The 14190-nt window shown below is 41.7% G+C and overlaps 1 long non-coding RNA gene across 1 annotated transcript; it reads right to left on the bottom strand.

Annotated features, from left to right (window-relative positions):
• Positions 1-11508: 11508 nt before the first annotated feature.
• On the bottom strand, positions 11509-13224 carry LOC138983330 (uncharacterized). The gene is made up of 3 exons (XR_011461084.1): positions 12748-13224; positions 11968-12048; positions 11509-11626 (listed from the first exon to the last, which is right to left on the bottom strand). It is a non-coding gene; the product is annotated as an uncharacterized lncRNA (long non-coding RNA).
• Positions 13225-14190: the final 966 nt, after the last annotated feature.

Here is a 14190-nt window from a genome sequence, read left to right as displayed (position 1 = left end):
TTTTACTTTGACAATCCACGTTTCACATCAGAAAGCTCAAACCCATTCACCACCTCGAGTTATTGCATGGGGAACATGAGATTTATTTACCAGGTGTTTGTGAATGAAAACTCGTGAAAATGATGACAATATTTTTTACTCACCTTGGTACATCTTTAAAACTAGTCTCTCTCTTGGCAGTAGAACAAATGACACCACAAACAATAAACTAGCACTTAATATAATCAAAACAGAAGGTACAGCCATTTCACAGCCGCACTGCACTGCACTGAACAGCGTTCATACCGGACACTGCGTGGAAAATTAAATCACAGATCGAAGCAAGCAGCCTTTATACCAGCAGAAAACAGGAAAACGTCGCGCCCAGAAACAGATGTCTGTGGCCGCACACTGCACAAATGAAATTGCTTGTGGCAGATCCCTCGCTTGTTCCCAAAATGCTGTTCTCTCTCTCTATCTCTCTCTGTCTCTCTGTGTCTCTATCTGTGTCTCGCTCTCTCAGTCTCTTTTCTCTCTCTCCCTCTCTTTTTCTCTCTCTGTGTGTCTCTCTCTGTCTCTGTCTCCTGCTCTCTATCTGTTATCTCTGTCTCTGTCTCTCTCCCTCTCTCTGCCTGTCTCTCTCTCTCTCTCTCTCTGTCTGTCTGTCTGTCTATGTCTGTCTCTGTCTCTCTCTCTCTCTCTCTCTCTCTCTCTCTCTCTATCACACACACACACACACACACACACACACACACAGCAGCATAAAACTGTCAGCGATTGCTGAATAAATCTGGACTGGACGACGCAGCCATTCCGGTGGCGAAAGACTACGCCGGCTTCCGCCCACGGGAGCTGGAATTGGGCTAAACATCTGGAATTAGTCTAACATTTTCTGTCTTCCCTGCGCAGTAGCTGACGTGGTTAGAATTGAAGGGAATGCGGGTGGGGGGGGGGGGGGGGGGGGGGGTGTTACTTTTTTGCGTTTGTGTTCCCTAACCCCGTCCGGTTTTCTTTGTTTTTCTCTGTATACGTTTGGGTGTCTGTCTACTCGGTGTCTGTCTATTCGTCTCTGACTCTGTCTCTCCGCCGTCTGTCCCCCTCTGTGCCTGTCGCTCTCTGTGCCTCTTTGTGGCTGTTTGTATGTCTGTCTCTTTTTACATTTAGTCAAGTTTTGACTAAATGTTTTAACGTAGAGGGTGGAATCGAGACGAGGGTCGTGGTGTATGTGCGTGTGTGTGTCTGTCTGTGTGTGTGTGTGTGTGTGTGTGTGTGTAGAGCGATGCAGACTAAACTACTGGACCGATCTTTATGAAATTTGACATGAGAGTTCCTGGGTATGAAATCCCCGAACGTTTTTTTTCATTTTTTTGATAAATGTCTTTGATGACGTCATATCCGGCTTTTCGTGAAAGTTGAGGCGGCACTGTCACGCCCTCATTTTTCAACCAAATTGGTTGAAATTTGGTCAAGTAATCTTCGACGAAGCCCGGACTTCGGTATTGCATTTCAGCTTGGTGGCTTAAAAATTAATTAATGACTTTGGTCATTAAAAATCTGAAAATTGTAAAAAAAAATAAAAATTTATAAAACGATCCAAATTTACGTTCATCTTATTCTCCATCATTTTCTGATTCCAAAAACATATAAATATGTTATATTTGGATTAAAAACAAGCTCTGAAAATTAAATATATAAAAATTATTATCAAAATTAAATTGTCGAAATCAATTTAAAAACACTTTCATCTTATTCCTTGTCGGTTCCTGATTCCAAAAACATATAGATATGATATGTTTGGATTAAAAACACGCTCAGAAAGTTAAAACAAAGAGAGGTACAGAAAAGCGTGCTATCCTTCTTAGCGCAACTACTACCCCGCTCTTCTTGTCAATTTCACTGCCTTTGCCATGAGCGGTGGACTGACGATGCTACGAGTATACGGTCTTGCTGAAAAATGGCATTGCGTTCAGTTTCATTCTGTGAGTTCGACAGCTACTTGACTAAATGTTGTATTTTCGCCTTACGCGACTTGTTTTTTCTGTCTCGCCGGCTCTCTCTCTCAAACGATATCAGCATTCGCCTAAACGGCTCGACATGTTTTGTTATCATTTGCTAACAGTCAGCATAATAATTAGAAACTAGATGATTACCCGCTTCGCCGTGTACCGGCTTCGCCGGGAAAAAGTAGAGCCGAATACCCGGCTTCGCCGGGGTATCCGGCTTCGCCGGGAAGAAGTAGAGGAATACTCGGCCTCGCCGGCATGAAAGCGTTGTGGACAGTGACCTTCTAAAAATAGTTACGGGAATATCCGGCTTCGCCGGGATGAAAGCGTTGTGGAAAGTGACCTTCTAAAAATAGTAACGGGAATATGGATTGACGCCACACGAAGGAAGGGAGATAAACGCAAAACACTGGAGAAGATAAGGAAGAGTTACTGGGAATGGATCTGGGAAGATGAACAGAAAAACCAAACTCGGTTCAGCGCTGCGCGCTGAGAGCACGTGTTGAAAATTCTCATCGACCAGGTTGTGTCCGGGGTCTACATGAATATGCACACCAAATTTGAAGCAGATCCATCGAGAACTTTGGCCGTGCATCGCGAACACACACAGTATTGACACAGATTGTGTTCGATAATTCAAACTAAGTTTTCCTTGTTGTTTTTCTCCTTTTTCTTTCCTTTTTTTTTTCTCTTTTTTCAAAAAATGTGTCGCATTCAGATCCATTCCCAGTAACTCTTCCTTATCTTCTCCAGTGTTTTGCGTTTATCTCCCTTCCTTCGTGTGGCGTCGATCCATATTCCCGTTACTCTTTTTAGAAGGTCACTGTCCACAACGCTTTCATCCCGGCGAAGCCGGATATTCCCGTTACTATTTTTAGAAGGTCACTGTCCACAACGCTTTCATCCCGGCGAAGCCGGGTATTCCTCTACTTCTTCCCGGCGAAGCCGGGTGTTCGGCTCTACTTCTTCCCGGCGAAGCCGATATCCGGCGAAGCGGGTAATCATCTAGTATATATATATATCGTATAAAACGGCTGACAAAAATTAGTTATATATGTCAATCGGGTTTTTGCAACCCACACAGTGATGACGTCATTCAGAAGGTTGGTACCCTCACTTCAAGTATTGGAAGATTCTAATCTCGGGGGGAGAGCAGGGGTCACAGCTATTTTAATTCCAATTGTATTTTTATGTCATTCTGGGTCGATCTTGCCATACAACGACAAAAAGTTGCACGCGAGAAGCCTTTGTCCCTAAACCACCGGAAGCAGAAGAGACGCCGTCGCCGCTTGTGGCCATATAATCATGACATAACTGTCGTGACCAGAGTGGGTTTGTTGAGGTCTTTTCGACCCCTCCCGCCAGACACAGGAAGAACAATCAGCTGAAGCCATTCAAGTAGCTGTCACACACACGCTGCAATTGTTTGATTGTTATGAATGTATGAATGACAAAGAACAAATGTTTATTTTTGAATGTTTTATGTATGTTTTATTACGGACACAAAAGCTCAGCAATGCAATTTCTCTTTTAGAGATTAATAAAGTTTATTGTATTGTATTGTATTGTATGCCTGTGGGTGGCTGCCCTGCGATACCCTATGGGGACACACTGTCTGACAATGACAGCGGAAAGCGCAGCAGGAAAAGTCGAAGCCCGGTTTCAAGTTACCTCCGTAATCATCAGTGTTTCCTTGAACCATAAATTAACTACGTTCTCAGCTCATAGACGCCATGGGGCCCTTTCGCAAGCGAGACCAAGCTCAAGCACTCAATCTAACCTACCTTTCACAAAGAAGTAGAACAAAAACCAATTTGTTCGGCTAAGAGCTGGAAAAGATAATTCGAACGGTGCATTTGTGTATAAGCACTCAATGAAGCTTACATTTCACTCAGAAGTGGAACAAAAAACTTGTTCGGCGTAAGTGCACAAAAAGGGAATACGTGTAAATGGGGCTTAACTAGCGATCTTCACAGCGCTGGCACTCATTAACGATTGTGAATTTTTAGTGATTTATTGACCTTGAACGTGAATCCTATTCAGCTATTAAGCCAAATACAATCTTTTCAGCAGCGACAACAAAGTTCACGTACTCGAACATGTATATTAAAGAGATAATACCCAAAGAATAAGGCCTGAAGGTCGCTTCTAAAGTTATACCATACAATTCTGCGTTACAAATAATGCTACAATAAAGGAAGACAGCGTTCACTTTGGAAAAGAAAAAGGTTTGAAAGCCCAATTAATTGTCGTGCATTGGGCAAAGAAAGAGCACTCTTTGTTGGGTTACTTCCACTGATCGAAAAAATCTCCATTCTTAAACTCAGGAGGCGTAGCTGGGTTTCGAACCCCGAACGTTCCACAGTGTAAGGCCGACGTTTTAACCACTAGACTATAGCGATCCTTGGTTACGCTCAACAAGAATCACGATTTACAAGTTCTCCAATTCAGTCTAGAGACATAGTGCTTGCTGCCGCGCAAGCCGAATTTTTTTCATCTTTATCTATGCTTGCCTGGCGGCAAAAACACTCCGCGCGGAGGTGTTTCCAGACACATCGTACCTAAGGTGAATTGGCTTTGCTTCTCTGCAAAGGAATATCTCGGAATTACAGACTAAAGAAACGAGCCTTTTAGGGACAATTTGGTTGAGCTGTCATGCAATCCTTTAAGATTTAGAGAAATAATTTTTTTTTGCAAATCATAGCAGGAAGAAGCATCTTTTTGCGTGTAAAACAACACGTCTGTGCTGTGTTTGTTTTTAAAGGGATGAGTCCATGCAAACCGTCATATTGCAATTCTTATTAATTGCCTTTTGTGTCTGTGCTTCCGTATCTAGTTTTCCATTTTGTTCTTGTTCTTGTCTGTCAACTTCTTGTTTTTGTCATTCTTCTTCTAGCTCTTGTTCTTCCTTTTCTTCCTTTTTCCTCCCCCCCCCTCTCCACCCTTCCTAAATCACAATATCAATCTTCCCATTCTTTGTGTCTATGTTTTGAAAAGAATAAATCTGTTCGTGTGATACCATAACACGCGTCCTGTACTTGGTGTTTGCCCAAAGCACGACAATCAGTGAACTAGCTGTGTGAATAATTTAGGTAGGTACGTTGGTTAATGGACTGCTTCAAGGTCGTACTGTACCATTCTGAAACGTTGTCCAATTGTCCTAAGGCGAGTCTTCAGAGAGCGGTTTCTCTTCGGAGACATGGCCATTACGTACTTTGATTGATGGACTGCTCCAAAGTCGTACTGTACCATTCCGAAACGTTGTCCAATTGCCCTAAAGCGAGTCTTCAGAGAGCGGTTTCTCTTCGGAGACATGGTCATTACGTACTTTGGTTGATGGACTGCTCCAAAGTCGTACCATACTGTACCATTTCGAACCGTTGTCAAATTGCCCTAAAGCGAGTCTTCAGAGAGCAGTTTCTCTTCGGAGACATGGCCAATACAAGGTGTTGTCTTTCTCGTGTAAGCCATCATAATCCTCTTCTTGTTCTTCTTGTTCTTGTTCTTGTTCTTGTTCTTCTTATTCTTGTTCTTGTTCTTGTTCTTCTGCGTTCATGCGTTGTATCTCCCGCTTACTCGTGTCAAGTTACTTCTATGACCGTTTTCTGTAAACAATTAACGAGTATCCTACAGCAGACGATGCAAATGAAAGTGCATGCACTAACAGCAGTTAGAAAGCGAGTACCAGACCACTATGTCCCAAAAGGCGATAGCCGTACCAAATTATCGAATTACTGAAACTAAACATGCACAAAACATAAGGCAAAAGCAATGCCACCATTTGTTAATCGCAATCAGATGTTCCAACCAATTTCACACAGTGAGCATGATGACAATTGAAGGCTTGGGGTTTCAGAAATTCGACCGGACGGCAATCAAAACAATTAGGCCAGTGAAATATAATCAAAAAGCATTGATATACTTTCCAAGATAAGCAGTTCCTTGGGCCCTGACAGAGTGTCCCCGTGTTTAATGGGCGGAGAGAGAGAGAGAGAGAGAGAGAGAGAGAGAGAGAGAGAGAGAGAGAGAGAGAGAGAGAGAGAGAGAGAGAGAGAGAGAGAGAGAGAGAGAGAAGAGAGAGAGAGAGAGAGAGAGAGAGAGAGAGAGAGAGAGAGAGAGAGAGAGCGTGTTTATCTCAACTTTAAAACAAAGTCAGATAAAGGTGGGTGTTGTGAATATTGTCGAAGTCAGAGGATCATGCAAAATGCGAGTTACAGCGAGGTGCTTGTTTCAGTTGGTAGTGTTTGTATTGCGCTGACCAAAGTCTATTTCGATATCGGTGATCAGTATTGAACGTTTGAACAAGCATCGAGAAGCCAAACTCCTTTGCAGATGTCTTGGCAGTATTGAATAGTTCTCGTTACCTAGTTTAAACTAATCACTTACCTGTCATTATGATTATAATAGTCGACGAATTGTCCTCATATAACCTCCTCACGCACGTGGTGCACCATACTGGGCACCCGTCTCTATTGTTCCGTATTCTTTCTGTCCCAGAGAGAGCAATAGCTTCAATATTCCACACAAAAAATAGAGGTGGAATGACGTAAAAGCACATTTGACACAAAACCAAATAAAGACATTTTCCCTGAATCTCTTTCAACTTCACTCCATGAGCTGGACTGCTTTTAGTATGCAGTCTGTAGTCCGAATGCCGGCGAGTGTCTCTCTACAACAAGGCAACAAGAGCTGACAATTTCACAGCCCATAGCTGATGCATGACATCTAATCGGAACCATCGGTGGGAGGAAGGAAAGCGTGCGTAATTAGAAGCATTAGGCAATTACGGCCAGACTTTGTCAAGATAAACCAGAACCCATTTTTTTTATAGATTTTTTTGGTTATGTCTTCGAGTTTGCGGCGCGGTAATAGTTTTATCATAATTATTTTCCATTGTCGTCCAGAGTCGTCTTTCTTGATAAGTTTCTTGTTGCAACTGTTGAGTTGTATAGGAGTCCTGTTGTGACACCATGTCAGTTATACGCTGTCCAGAATTGACTACTCGAAGGTCAAGGTCACTTGAAGGTCTCCAATGCTTGAATGCTTTCTCAGATGTATCTGACATGACACTTTCTATAGTTGCAAAATTAAAACAAGTTCATTTATAAAACAATGTATTACTGTGGCCGTCTTATAAGGTAAAACGAGGCTGAACTGAGTGCTCTTAAAAAAAACAATCCGAATAGCACCATCTGTAGCTTCTTAACCAAAACACTTTCAGATTGACTTCTTGTCACCAGGGCTGGGATTCGAACCCTGAACTTTCCACATCGAAAATCGACGTCTTTACCACGAGGCCATTGCGCCCGTCACCACAGATCTGTTGAAGCTTTTGCGCGAGACAAGAGCATCCTTCAAGTTAATGACCTACGATACCGATGCCTGCACAGCCTTGCGGTGACCTTACGACCTTATTACGGATTGACTTCATGTGAGGTACAGTAGTGGATGGACTTGCTGGTCTTCCTCTGTACGATGCCTGTCCATCTGTGTTTGCACTACCGTGGTACAAATAACCACTCTAACCACTCTAATACAGAGGATAATGCGGCGAACAGACATTGTAAAAACAGCTTAATACATCATTGAGGGAAGAAGGCTGTAAGGCTGTTCTAAACCTGAAAAGCGTCCACCCGCGATAATCACCCAGACACTCACAATTCTTATTTGTATGTTAAAAGCATGTTTTCTTCTTGGTGTCGAAGAAAGTATCAAATTCGGAGCTTTTTTGCTAGAGGGGGCCCGAAGAACATCTTATTTTGGGTTGTTTTTTTGCGTGTTTGTGGGATTTTCCCCAACGTCAGTATATGCTCTTCCACTTTTTTTCTTTATCTGAACGAGAATTTATTTTGTGTTATTGATGATGTTGGAAAAGTTCAAGTACAAAAATTAATCTTAGTCGCCTGTAATAGCATAGTATACATATAAACACGGTGCTTTACATGTACGTTTACACGGGAAGAGATGTGCCTGTGGCAGACTTTTAACAAATCGTATTGTGTTTGTTTACTTGTTTGTTGTTTTTTCACCAAGGTCTATGTTTCTCCGCCTTTTATATCTTTCTCTGGGCGAGAATCTTTCATTTGCGTCAAGCGTAGCGCCAGCTGTCTCGACTCGGTGTCAAATTCGAGGGTGACACATTTCTTTTGTTGGCTTGGCTTTTTGTGAGTGCGTGTGTGTGTGTTTTCGAAAACTGTCTCACTATATCCGTGTATCCACCAGGGCAGACTCAAGTTTCGTTTCTTTTGTTGAGGGTCAGGAAATCTGGAAACTAAAGCGCGCCCACGTCCCCTCCCCCCCCCCCATCCCCCCTTTCCCCCCTCCCTCCCCCCCTATTAAACACGTAAAGATACGCAGACACTGACAGATACCGAGCTCGAGTGTTACATTCAAAGCCACACACAGACACATACCAACGTTCACATGCAGGCCGATATACACACACACGCACATACACGCGCACACACGCACACACACGCACACACACACACACACACACACACAGACACACATATACACACACACACACACGCATGAACGCACGCACTTACATCAACGCACGCTGACACACACACACACACACATACACACACACACACACACGCACACACGCACGCACACACACACACTCACATACCCACTCACACACACATACTGTTTCCTCTTAAGCCCTTTCTGATCCACCCATATACGTATTCCTCCTGTCTTCAGCTCACGCACGCAATTACAAGACAAATCAACATAAAGTTCTCCATCGTTAAGAGTCTGCACACACACACACACACACACACACACACACACACACACACACACATAGACACACACACACATAGACACCCTCACACAAATCACACGCACACACACACACACACACACGAACACACACACACACGAACACACACACACACACACACACACCAGACGCACACACACACACACACAAACTCACACACGCACTGACATACTCACTCACACACACATACACACACACACCCTCTTAATCCCTTCTCTGATCCACCCATATACGTATTCCTCTTGTCTTCAGCTCACGCACGTAAATACAAGACACGGAACTTAGTCGATAAATATCGACAGGGGGCCGACAAATGGTTTAAATGTGAAATGTGTGTATATGGGTGTGGGTCTGAAACAAACAAACAAACAAACAAACCATGTTAACCCCCCCCCCCCTCCCCTCCCACCGCTCGCGGGCTGAACGACTGACGTCACATGTCGCTTCGGTCTTTTCGGGAAGAACACCTCACGTGTACATAATACACACTTCGATCGCGTAGCACTGCCATTGCACATTTTCGCAACGAAAACCGTGCTACTGTTTCTTGTGTGTTAAATGTGACCCTCCACCACGGAATGAGTCGCATGTCACCTTTGCATGATTTTCATATTTTTACATTTTCCTAAAGAGTTTGTTATGCTCTATCCAGTGGTGAAAACCGTTTTAGAAAAGAGCGGAAACTGTTTGAGTTATACGCCTGTGACTAAGGTGACCCTCACACTGTTACCATACACTCTCCGGACTTATATCAAGCCTAGCGCAGAACCGCGCGAGGTGACATGCGACTCATTTCGTGGTGGAGGGTCACAAATCTGAAAGCAATATAAGTGAACGAACAATTGAAAACTGATATCACGTTACTAAACTCTCAAAAGTAATAAATTACTTCTGACTGCGGTACACAATACATTTTCAAAGCAATTTTTATTATTTTTAAGACATAAAAAATACAACGGAAGAAAAATACAAGCAATAACATTTTTTTTTTATGTAGACTAATACTGAAGCTCTCTCTTTCTCTTTCGTATGCTGGATTCAGGTGCACTTACTCACAGTTGCAGACAGATACAAACACGTGTCGAGCGTAAAACAAAAAGTGAAACTAGAGAATAACATGAACCTGAAAACTTTTAAAATATTTGTACCCAGCACCAAGAGAGATTATTGCACAAAAATGTTTTACTACAAAGTGTCTGTGTTCTACATAAGACAGGAGAATTTACACAGCAACAGAAAACATGCTTGTAAATCACTGAGCACCAACAGTTAAAAATCACTCTCGCTCACCTCATGCAGACTGAAATGCAAACCTGCACACATACATGTATACACACAAACAAGGGGGGAGCATCCGTGGACTGGCACTAATGATATGATCAACTGCATAGGTAGCTAACTTTGCCCGTCTCACACCTTGTTAATGTTAGTGTCACTGGTACATGCTCTTCTCTTTGCACCCGCGCTGCACTTTGTCCATCATTGTCCTCAGCTTGTGGTGGACTCGGATTTAAAAAAAAAAAAGCAGGACAGCATTTTCGAAAACATCTTCTTGCACTTTCAGAGAAATGTCAAATGCATAAACTGTGTCATAAAAAAGCACAGGCACTGTATCATTGGTTTGGCACTGTTGCAGAAAGTCCTTGTCATCAGCTTTCATTTTGGCAGAGCAAGCGACACCCACAGTCCGACGAAAAATGTCCTCCATGTCAAGGAACATTTGCACAATGTTGTCTTTGACAAATGTCAGTCCTCCTCGGTTAAGCACCGTTGTCATGTCAGTTGAAGAACCACAATCACTTTCTGACAGCTCACTGAACCTCAGTGCTTCTAAACAGCGCAGTTTCTCGTATCTGTATGCACCTTTCTTGAGGCCCCAAACTTTCTTTTTTAGTTTCTTCACCACACTCCCAGCAACATACCTGATCACATCCTTCTCCTCCTCACACACTGGTACCGGTCGGTCATTCGCTTTGTCTTCCTGTTTGCACCCATAGGTTGCTTCGACCAGCCTTTCAAACATCCTGAGGCAAATGGAAGCTGGTGCATGAGTCGACTTGGTGATCTCTGTAATGCTTGCATGGCTTGCGCAGTACAATGCAAAATACTTTGAGTAAGCCTTTTCCTTGGCCGCGTTCCGGAACTTCCCTCTTGGACCAAGGCATGACCTGAAGTTTGTCCCGAAGAACAGCACTTGTCAAACAGACCACACAGTCTTACACTTGCACACATACAATAGAACCCCCTTTTTATTACCTCAAACAATCTGAGAAAGCGGGTCTTTAAAAGGAGGCAGTCTTAAAATGAAGGCAAATTTACAGAAGTTATGCACAGACAAACTGACAAAATAAGGTCTTAAAACTAGAATAAAAGGGAGGGATTTTCAAATTTGGGGGGGGGGGGGGGGGGTGTTCCACTGTATATATATATATATATATATATATACATTAATAGATTTTTATTAGTCCATATCTTGGGATAATTCCCTGCCTCGTATAACTTTAAAAGAAAGGCAAACACACACACCATTGTATCCAAAAAGAACACTTGCACATTGACAAGTCTGGAATGTGTACGCGAATGATCAACAATAATTACACGTATGCCATACTTGTCATGTATATATGACAGCTTATTCTCAGCGTAACTGAATAACTTGAAATTTAAACTTGAAATTGTTTTACATTATAAGCAAAATCGAAAACACTACTCCAACAAACGTGTATTCATTCATACAGTGTTTCCCTAAACACTTACAGTCCAAGGTTTTAACATGGCTTCACAGATCAGCTGACAGGCATTCATTTTCTGCAATCTCACTGCACACCTCTTCCAGAAGTGGAACTGTCACCTGTTGACATTTAAAAACACATGTAAATGTACACACAGTGACACAATAAAAAATCATGCGTAATGAGAATTATCCAAAAATATATATGATGCACTGGTGTCAAATGTGTTATGGTATTTTATGTTATCACAGAATCTAAGTCTTGAAAAATACACATGTTCACACAAAAATATGGCAAATACCACATGAGACTGAAATATACACAAATCTGCAGTAACTTGACTGAGAAATCACAAGCGGGTGTAGTTGTAGGCATCACAAACACAAGACAAACAAATTCTGCCTTTATGTTTAATAATTTTTAACAATAAATGTTGCAAATGTAACGAATAAATTCTCACCTTTTGTGAAATAGTACTTTGAGCTTGACACACTTCTGACTGTATTGGGTTTTCATCAACAACAAAAGTGGTGCTTGCTTCCTGAAACAAAATTATTCAATGATGAGAAGAACTGAATGTGGCAGTGTTCAAAGTAATATTCAAACTTGCATGTAACTATCAGTACCTAGACTGTAAAACGAGAAGACTTTTGCCATGCTCGTCAATCAGTATGACTGTATGTGTCATTCAGTGTTTTGTCCTGTGACAATGAAATGCAATCAATGATGAATGAATGTATCAGCAACTGCAAGTTCTTGTAGTCTAGAAATAAATACAACAATACTTTCAATTGAAACCACAAACTAGTCAAATAAATTGTGTAAATAGTTGGACAAAGAGATGCTTATTAACCCAGGGAAATAACAGGATTTCTTAGCAAAACTTTCCCAACCCAATTACCTGATTCTGTCCGGCTTTTCTGCTTTTAACACTTACTTTCAGTTTCACTAGTCATACTACAAGAACAATGGAACAGGAATGAGATTTTGTTTGTTTGTTGTAAACTACATCAGGGTTTAACTAGTTTGGAAGCTATGCTTACATACAAAATACAGACAGTGACGGTCAATCGTGGTGACTGATCAGTGCACTGAGACGGACGATTCGATTTGATCGCTTCACCACGCCTTTCCAACTCTGTGCTCCCATACAGTTTTGGTAGATACATGCTTGTTCAAGTATGTTATTAATATTACCAATATGAATCTTATTTTCCTTTCGATGGTCAGTTTTATTCACCTCTGCTACGGCAATCACCTCTGCGAATGCTGTGTCCATGCTGTCGAAGAATCTAACCGAAAGTAAAGTTAACATTCTCGGAATCTACGCGCATCGGCCTTGACGCAAGTTCAATACTGCTATACATATCTCTGTTGAGGCCTTGCAAGGTTTTGACGGCAACAATAATTATTGTAGTTGTCTAAGACTTTATTTCTGTTTGATTTGTAATATGTTGGGAAGACATATTTATCAATTGATCAACAAAATAAAACATAATAAAAAACGACACAACATTGTTAAAATTATTATTGGCCAACGTTGAACGTAAGAAGGCCTCAATCTTCACGCGCATACTAGTAGACGAGATTAATAGGTGCTTGATTTTGATATTGATTTTACATAACATTAAACCTTTCTTGGGGTTCATGGTCACAGCAACAGCCATATTAATATTATATGATGTATAATATTATATTTCAGCATAAGTGAATTACATGTCATCATACCAAACTAACATACATTTTTATTTGTACATTATTCTGCAGGGGCGGATCAGTTCATTTTATGGGGGGGGTTTCCAAAAGTATATTGTGAAGATATGGGTGTGAAGGCGCGAAGCGCCGAGCCGACGGCCGAAGCGCCTAGCTTGCTAGGGAGGTCCGGGGGCATGCCCCCCCGGAAAATTTTGAAAAAAAGGATGCAAAATGGTGCAATCTGGTGCATTCTGAGGATGATCATTACCAGTTTCAGGCAGCAGATTTTGTCATTGATTAATACCCCAAACAACAACAACCCCAAAAAACACAAAAAAATATCTTTATTTTTTGGCTGGGGGGGTTTCCGGAAACCCCAGAACCCCCCTCGTCCGCCCATGTTCTGATTGATCACAACCAAACCTACTATCATTGGCCACATCCAAATGCAAGCGCCTGTTCTTGACAACAAATATATTTTTAGATCAGTGCAACTTGCTTGGATTTCTTGTTTGGCCTGTAGGTAAAATGTACAATGTATTTTCTGATTTGTGCACAATCGCTTTTTTTCTTTTTTCCTTTTTTTTTAACATAACAATGTTTAATGTCACTGTTTGTTTAAAAGACCATGGTCACATTTGTAAAACAAATGTTAAATTAGAAAATAAAAAACATTTTGGTTCATGATTTTTCCTACACCTGTGCTAAAAATAAGAAATAACAAGTCGCGTAAGGCGAAATTACTACATTTAGTCAAGCTGTGGAACTCACAGAATGAAACTGAACGTAGTCCGCCGCTAGTGCAAAAGGCAGTGAAAGTGACGAGTCTGTTTGGCGCGGTAGCGATTGCGCTGTGCTTCATAGCACGCTTTACTGTACCTCTCTTCGTTTTAACTTTCTGAGCGTGTTTTTAATCCAAACATATCATATCTATATGTTTTTGGAATCAGGAACCGACAAGAAATAAGATGAAATAGTTTTTAAAACG

Source organism: Littorina saxatilis, linkage group LG12, assembly GCF_037325665.1.
Source record: "Littorina saxatilis isolate snail1 linkage group LG12, US_GU_Lsax_2.0, whole genome shotgun sequence".
In the NCBI taxonomy this organism is placed as follows: domain Eukaryota; kingdom Metazoa; phylum Mollusca; class Gastropoda; order Littorinimorpha; family Littorinidae; genus Littorina; species Littorina saxatilis.
Note: the sequence above shows the minus strand (reverse complement) of the source record. Positions and strands in the feature narration are given on the sequence as shown.